The following is a 9,168-nucleotide window of genomic DNA, read 5'->3' on the forward strand; positions in this document are numbered from 1 at the left end:
TATTTGCTGATGATATGATAGTATACTTAAGTGACCCCAAAAATCCACCAGAGAGCTCCTAAACCTGAGAAACAACTTCAGCAAAGTAGTTGGATATAAAATTAACTCAAGCAAATCAGTGGCCATCTTCTACACAAAGGATAAACAGACAGAGACAGAAATTAGGGAAACACCATCATTTTTAATTGTTACAAATAATATAAAATACCTTGGTGTAACTCTAACTAAGCAAGTAAAGATCTGTTTGACAAGAACTTCAAGTCTCTGAAAAAGGAAATTGAAGAAGATCTCAGAAGATGGAAAGATCTCCCATGCTCGTGGACTGGCAGGATTAATATAGCAAAAATGTCCATCTTGCTGAAAGCACTCTACAGATTCAATGCAATCCTCATCAAAATTCCAACTCAATTCTTCACAGACTTAGAAAAAGCAATTTGCAAATTCATCTGGAATAACAAAAAACCCAGGATAGCCAAAACTATTCTCAACAATAAAGGAACCTCTGGTGGAATCACCATCCAGGACTTAAAGCTATACTACAGAGCAATTGTGATAAAAACTGCATGGTATTGGTACATTGACAGGCAGGTAGATCAATGGAATAGAATTGAAAACCCAGAAATGAACCCACACACCTATGGTCACTTGAACTTTGACAAAGGAGCTAAAACCACAAAGTGGAAAAAAGACAGCATTTTCAACAAATGGTACTGGCTCAACAGGTGATTAATATCTCCTTCTAAAAAGCTCAATTCCAAGTGGACCAAGGATTTACATCAAACCAGATAACACTGAAACTAATAGAAAAGAAAGTGGGGAAGAGCCTGGAACACCCAGGCACAGGGGAAAATTTCCTGAACAGAACACTAATAACTTATGCTCTAAGATCAAGAATTGACAAATGGGACCTCATAAAGTTGCAAAGCTTTTGTAAGGCAAAAGACAGTGTCAATAGGACAAAACAGCAACCAACAAATTGGGAAAAAATCTTTACCAATCTTATATCTGATAGAGGGCTAATATCCAATGTATACAAAGAACTCAAGAAGTTAGACTCAAGAGAACCAAATAACCCTATTAAAAAATGGGGTACAGAGCTAAACAAAGAATTCTCAAGTGATGAATACTGAGTGGCTGAAAAACACCTAAAGAAATGTTCAACATCCTTAGCCATCAGGGAAATGCAAATCAAAACAACCCTGAGATTCCACCTCACACCAGTCAGAATGGCTAGGATAAAAAAACTCAGGTGACAGCAGATGCTGGAGAGGTTGTGGAGAAAGAGGAACACTCCTTCATTGCTGGTGGGATTGCAAGCTGGTACATCCACTCTGGAAATCAGTTTGGCAGTTCCTTCGGAAATTGGACATAGTTCTACCAGTAGACCCAGCTAAACCACTCCTGGGAATATACCCAGAAGATGCTCCAACATTTAATAAGGACACATATTCCACCATGTTCATAGCAGCCTTATTTATAATACTCAGAAACTGGAAACAACCCAGATGTCCCTCAACAGAGGAATGGATACAGAAATTGTGGTACATCGACACAATGGAGTACTAATTTATGAAATTCTTGGGGAAATGGATGGATCTGGAGAATATCATCCTGAGTGAGGTAACTCAATCACAAAAGAACACACATGGTATGCACTCTCTGATAAGTGGATATTAGCCCAGAAGGTAGGAATACACAAAGTACAACCCACAAACCACAAGAAACTCAAGAAGAAAGAAGACCAAAGTGTAGATATTTTGTTCCTTCTTAAAAGGGGGAACAAAATACCCATGGAAGGAGTTGTAGAGACTAACTATGGAGCAGAGACTGAAGGAAAGACAATCTAGCCTGATATAACTGTCTCCTGAGAGGCTCTGACAGTACCCGACTAATACAGAAGTAGAGTCTCACAGCATCCATTGAATTGAGTACAGAGTTCCCAATGAAGGAGCTAGAGAAAAGACCCAAGGAGGTGAAGGGTTTGCAGTCCTTTAGGATGAACAACAATATGAACTAACTAGTACCCTCAGAGCTCCCGGGGTCTAAACCACCAACCAAAGAGTATACATGTTGGGACTAATTGCTCTAGCAGCATATGTATAGTAGAGGATGACCAAGTCTGTCATCAATGGGAGGAGAGGCCCTTGGCCCTGTGAAGGTTCTATGCCCCAGTGTAGGGGAATGCCAGGGCCAGTAAGCAGTAGAGGGTGGGATGGTGAGCAGAGGGAAGAGGGAGAGAACAGGGTTGTTTTCTTGTTTTTGTTTATTTTTTTTGAGGGGAAACTGGGAAAGGAGATATCATATGACATGTTAACAAAGAAAATATCTAATAAAATAAAAAATAATATAAAAAATGTAAAAAAATAGAAATATCTGTCACAATATATAGAGAATTGTACTCACATCCTTAATAAATTTATTGGTGGACTGTTAGTTATATATATTATGTAACTAAATCATCATTATATTAGTGATGATTTTTTATCCATTGGAACCAAAAGAACAGGGTACATGGTGAAACTGCTCTTGATGAAGGCATCGTTGGATAAAGACACAGTTTTGAGCACAGAAGAAGACCTAAGAGTTTATCATATAATATCATGAGAATTTAATAATTTATATACCCTCTTTATATAATAAAGAGCTTTACTTATGGGATAACAGTTTTCCTGTTGTAATTATTTTTTTTAAATTGTTATCAAATTCTGAACATACCCTCAAGTTTCTATAAAAAGGAGAATTTGCCAGTGTAGATTGTGGGCAGAATGTTTCAACTTTGAAGGTGCTGCACATGGAGGAAATGTTCCAGTTCATTTCTTGGGTCCAGGACATTCAAACAGAAATGCTGGTATATAGAATTTCTATGTAGATGACCAGGGTACCAGGATCAAAAAAGGAAAATATTCAGATCTCCATAGATATGGACAATGGTAGAAATGTCCTGGCGTTTAGGCAAAGAGAACTCAGGAGTTATATCCCTACTTGTCTTTCTGAGAGCATATTGGAGAAGTGTAATAATGATCAAGGAAGTAAGAGAGAAGACAAAAGGATACTGAGTTTGTGGTATTGAGTAAACGCCATTGACATAGAGTTAAGAATACAATTTTCTGTTTGGGAAATTCCATTTATTTTCATAATTAAATGCATAGCTTTTTATTTAAAACAAATTGAGAATCTGCCCATAGGTGCAGGCCGGCATTAGACAGTGAGAGCCCCATTCAGTGTCTCTATGATGACCAAGTGTATGGGAGAGAGATGAGAGAGAAGTGGAGTGTGATGCAATATGAAGAGAGGCACAACTGGAGACATGAGAGTAGTGAGACACAGCCTTATGTGAACAGCCTGCTCTGCCACCTGATGATCATGGTGATGTCCATGCCCATGTTGCTGCTGAAGGCCATGTGTAGGTCCATAGCCTGCAGCAGCAGGGGACTGTGTGAGAGAGCTGACCCTAGTGGTAGGGGCAATAGAGAGCTGGCAGGCTGGCCTACTCAGCTACTACCCAGGCCCAGATCCAGGGCTTTAAACTGACCCACCCCAACATCTACTCTGCCTATGAGCTGCTGGAGCTTCTGAATGGGACAGTTCTGTAGGACCAAAAGTGCAGGATCTTTGACTAGGTGCAGCAGGAGGATAACAGAGATGAGCCTTGGTGAGCGTCCAATATTGATAGTATAACAAAAACCAGAGGCCTTGGACCAGAGCAATGACTCATTATAATAAATATTTACAAAATATTTATTATAAATAAATAAATGTATAAATAAATAAATAAATGTAAAGCTGTTGGGCAACAGTGTATACTTAGTGACATAGTGTAATCTACTACAGCTTCCACGGTGAGAGATTTTTTTTTTAATTTAATTTTTTATTTTTTATTTTCTATTGTGGGGCATGTTACAAGGGAAGAGGGCAGATATGAGAGGATTGGGAGATGGGTGAAATTAGGGTGCATGTGTTAAGTTCACAAAGAGTCAATAAAAATTCTATTAAAAGTCTTTCATTTTTTAAGATTGTAATACAATTAATACCACACCCTTTCCTTCCTCCAATCCTTATCATATATCCCTCCATCCCAGCTCTCTTTTAAATTCATGATGTTTTAAAATTAATTATTGTTATATGCATATATTAATATATACATATATATTTCTGAATACATAAATACACTTTCCTGAGTCTATATAATGTTACTTGTATACATGTTTTTGTGACTAACAATTTGGTATAACATAACCAATTAGTATACTCTTCTCTGAGAAAGACTGTTTCTCTTGCTCTCAGCCTTTCCTAGTTGTTTGTAAAGAAGCCATCCTTAGGATTGAAAATGATAAAATTTGTACATAATGACTGGAAAGTGCAGAGGACATAAAGCAACTATTTACACTTCAAAGCTTCAGAAACAATGATTGCTCACTCAAGTCATTTTGCTTTTATCACACATATCACATAGCCATGTGACAGTGTGGGTGATAACTTGTTCCCTGATCTTTGAAAGACATTCATTAAAAGTCTTATTTGTGTATTTAAACATTCTTTATTAGTGTAAAATCTATATGCTCCACTCATGGCAATTTCATATTATGACAAAAGCATTTCAAATCCTATACAATGCTTTAAAACTTATAGCCATGCAGTGATTCCCAATTTTTTTATTAAATATTTTGACTAAGCTCATATATTAAATTAGCTAGTCTTCTGTGATTTGACTACACTGATAGATTCTGATCATTTTATAACAGGTGAAAGTCATAATGGGTGCTAAGGTTCAGTTTGTATCTTGGCACTGTTTACATCAGTGGTTAATCATTCCACATCTAAGCATGACTATCCTGCTCTTTTTACTGCAATGTTCTCACTACACTGTCATGACTAAGCACAACAATTACAAAGCAAAAATGGACTTGCCAAGTAAGGCAAGTTGAAAGACTTATTTTTCTTTTCAATTTTCAACTTAGGTTCTTGAGAGCCAATAATTCAGAAACAATCAATTATCATTTTTAAAATGCCCTGTCTGTGTGTATTACTGTGAGCATGTAGTGTAAGACATCTGACTGTTTCAATGCATGTCTGATTAGGAAGAGGCTTTGTGGGCTGAGGAGATGGTTGTGTGGATAAAATGCTTTGTTGGCTTACTTTTAACTTATTTTATTGGGTTTTTATACCTCTATCTCCCTTCCAACCTTTATTACACCTGAACTTCAAATTCCTGAACAGTAGGTAGGAGAGAAAGAAGGTTAGAAGGGCAAAGGATTGTAGGGCTCTATAGACTACTTTCTGCTGATTAGGGACTTCATGTTTCTTGTGGCTCGTCCAATATTTGTCTCCAAATTCTTCTTGCCAAACTGCAACAACAGCAACCAGGAGCAGCTTGGGAGCAACAGAGGTAGCAGCAGGTGGTGTAGCAGAAGCAGCAGTAGCAGCAGCTGCCACGCCTAGTCATCTACTCCAGTAAAGTCCGCATGTCAAGCTTGAAGACCTGATCATGGACCTGAGGTATACGGCTTCAAAGGGAGCTAGCTTGCCTCCTGGGCATTTAGTCACTGGCGTCTCCTAACTCAGATGTGTTCCAGATTGGTCTCTGCAAAAGTCTGTGGAGAGTTTTGCGTGCTTTCTTTATTCAGGTATAAAGGTGCCCTAAGAAATGATTTATAAATAGCTAAAACTGAGATTGAACATTATTTCCTGGCCTCCACAGTGCTTCAATGATTCTAATTGATTTCCTAGCTGTAAGTAGCTTGGAATTTTTTACAAGGAAGCTGCCTTATCAGAGCAGTCCCACACAAAGCAGAATTGTTTTACATACCAGAGAGAAGTTGAAGGACTTCTGTCACTAATTATCTAGGTTACAGCCAAGGATATTCTCAAGGACTGCTAGAATGGGACCTCCAGGTGCTTGCCTCAGACAGACCCAGAGAATTTATTTTGGGGCTGCCAAGATAGCCCAACAGGAAGGACACCACTGCCCCTCCCTTGCACCTGGCAGTTTGATCTTACTGACTTTGATGTGATCACTACCTGCCTACGTGATCCCTGACATTCGCCCTGTTTCTATATATTATATAAGCCTGATTTTTACTTTGTGCAAATACACTCAGATTCTGCACTTTGTTGTGTTGTTTCTGTTTGTCACTTCTTCACCAATGCCTTGTTGAACTGACTAGAACCCTGTTCCCCCGTGGGCTGAAGGAGGCCCAGACAGGCTGTCCCGTGGGAAGCAGCTGCTGTCTTCTCCTCCTTGTCCTTCTCTTCTTTCTCCTCCTCCTCCTTTTCCTGGTCCTCCTTCCATCTTCTCCTTTTCCTGTTCTTCCTTTTCTTCTCCTTCATTCTCCTCCTTTGTCTTCTTCTTCTCTTCCTCTTTCTTCTTCCTCTTTCTCCTCTTCTTCTTTTTCTCTTCTTCCCCCTCTTCTCTTCCTCCTTTCCCCCTCCTCCTTTTCTCTTTCTCCTTTTGCCTTCTCCTCCTTCTTATTCTTTCTTTTCCTCCTCATCTCTTCTTCAGCTTTCTTCTTCTTCTTGCTCCTCCTCTTTCTTTTCTTCTTCTTAATCTTCAGAGCACCTAGTGACCCTTTCAGGGTTATGGCATTTATTCCTTCTCCATAGTCATTAGACTTAAACTACCTGCAGCTGGCAAAAGTCATGCCATTCTAGAGCATGTGACAGTCATAGTTAATGTAAGACCCTGTCTAGCCTTAGCTTACAGGAGACTCCCTGAGTGAATCACATGGAGCCTGATCGATGCAAAGAACATGAGGATTTTTATTTCAGTACACTGAGGTTGCCCCTGAACCTCAGGAAAGGAGATGACCCTGCACAGCTTGTTCAGTGAGCTTTTATACAATTTTCAGGGTGGCAGCCATTAGACACAATGTGATTGGTAGAACAGTGTGACTTTTTAAACTGATTGGTCTTTAGGGAAAGAAGTGGCAAGGACTTCCCTTGTCTGGAGGTAGGCAAAGGTCCACCCTGCTGAATGTACCCCCATCACAAGGTGATGTGAGGAATGTCACAAGGTGATCTGAGGAATGTTCATTAGCCTTTCCCTTCTGCAGAGTTCCACTACCTTCCTAAATTTCCTGAGCTTATCTTATTAAGGAAATTCCTGGCCTTCTGGTGTTTTTCTGAGATGTCCCTGATTACTTGGATCTTACATTTCCACCTTTTCTTTGTACATGCTTCAATCTTGAAGCTATTGTGGACTGATATGCAGCTCAAATCCCTGGTCCTCTGTAGAATGTAAAAGCCAAAGGTCAGAAGCAGGAACAAAATGATCAGGGGTCCTAACAATGCAGAAATAAAGGTAGTAAATCAGGGGGAGCTGTTAAAATAAACCAAGACTCCAAACAGCCCTGACTCTGTTCTTTCTCTTCCACTTGGCTAACCCTTCTCTCACCTTGGCCATTGAATTTTAACTACCCCTGGTATGGTCTCTAGTATGTGCTTCCTGATGTTTCACACCCTGAAGTAGCATAAAAGAGAGGGTTGGCCCCCTAACACTGATGGGCCTGCTGCTGGCTTCTCTCATCTTGGGGACACATATATCTGAGGGTTTCTCGCAGGATACTTTTCAATTTTGAGAGTCCGAACCCTAAGCCCCACCCTCCAACGCTACTTCTGGGACATGGTTTAGAGTCACAAGTCCCCTCATCCCCAACATTCAGGCAATTCCTCTCCCTGTGTCTCCAGGGCAGCAACATCCTAGAAGTCAAGGCCCACTGCTAAATCACAGAAATCAAAGACAGAGTCCAGCCACTAGATACAACTCAGGTAGTTGACCAAGCTACATCACCAGTGGCTGAGAATACCTGCCAAGTCACTTTGGTAGTGTTGTGGGGGCTGCTGAGGCTCAGTGCTGGAAGATACACCTGAGCCATCTTGTGGTTCCTCTGTCCTTGCAGAAGTGGGTTGCTTGGGTGTCTGGCTGCTATCTAGTGGGCGCCAGGTGCAGGTACTGATCTGATGTGAACCCAGGCAGTCACTCCATCCACTTTAATGGAGATTGGGGTGATCAACAACATCCACTTTGCTTCTGACTGCTCAGCACAGCATTTCTTAACATATATCCAATCTCCAACTTGGTACTTGTATGGAACCTCTGGGGTACCTGCATTATACAGGGCCACAATTCCAAGTGGCTGATCTGGAAAGCTTGCTATTGAGCAATAAGATCCTTGTCAGCCTGAAAAGTCACCCTGGGGGTATCAAGAGCAGGAGTTAAGGGAGTGGGTATCCCATGCAGGATCTCAAAGGGATCAGGTTAAAATGGTAGCGGGTGTTCAGAGCCAAGGGGAAGGGCCCCAACCAGTCTGAGCCAGTCTCCAAGGTCAATTTATCAAGGTCTCTTTACCTGCTCTGAGCTCTGGAGACAGTACACACAATGGGGTTTCCAATTAGCCCGCAATATCTCTGCCAATCCCTGACTTACCTTAAAAGACAAAAGCAGGACCATTGTCCAATTCAATTACCTTGGGCACTCCGAATCTCTGGAAAATTCTCTCCTAATATCTCCTTAGCTACCAGGGTAGCTGTTTCCAGCTTGGTAGAGAATATCTCAGCCCATCCAGGGAAAACATCTACAAACACTAGAAGGTATTTGTAACCGTATTTTCCTGGCTTAATTTCTTGAAATTGACCTACCAATAAATTCCAGGCTGTTCTCCCCTAGGTCTTTTGCCCTGTTTACTCTTGGCTGCATAAACATTACCTACACTGTTCTACTATCTTTCTGGCCCAGAACTGAGGTTATATTAGGTCTTTCAACTGCTTGGACAAGCTTTCTATTCATATGTGCTTTTGGCCCAGTAATTCTTTTGCTTACTTTCTGGGGAGTATAGAGGGTGGCTAGCAATCTGAGTCCTATTTTTTTCAGTACATTTTAGGTGAGGCCATCTCTTAGTCCAGTCCCAATTCCCAGTGGCTGTCTCTTGCAGACCCATAACCAGGATAGGCTCCTGCATAGTCACTTGATCTGCCTGGTTATTGCCCAGGGACACTAAGTCTCCTCCCTTCTGATGTCTTGGGCAATGAATAATACTCACAGTAGCTGGCTTCATCTAGTCCAAGATTTCCTGCTTGTTTATTTCTTTCCCCTCTGATGTGAGTAGTCCTCTCTCTTGGTATATACCCTTGTGGAAAAGGCATATCTGCTGTCCATTTAGATGTTGATCTTTT

This window comes from Mastomys coucha, unplaced genomic scaffold (genome assembly GCF_008632895.1).
Source record: "Mastomys coucha isolate ucsf_1 unplaced genomic scaffold, UCSF_Mcou_1 pScaffold7, whole genome shotgun sequence".
NCBI classification, from domain to species: domain Eukaryota; kingdom Metazoa; phylum Chordata; class Mammalia; order Rodentia; family Muridae; genus Mastomys; species Mastomys coucha.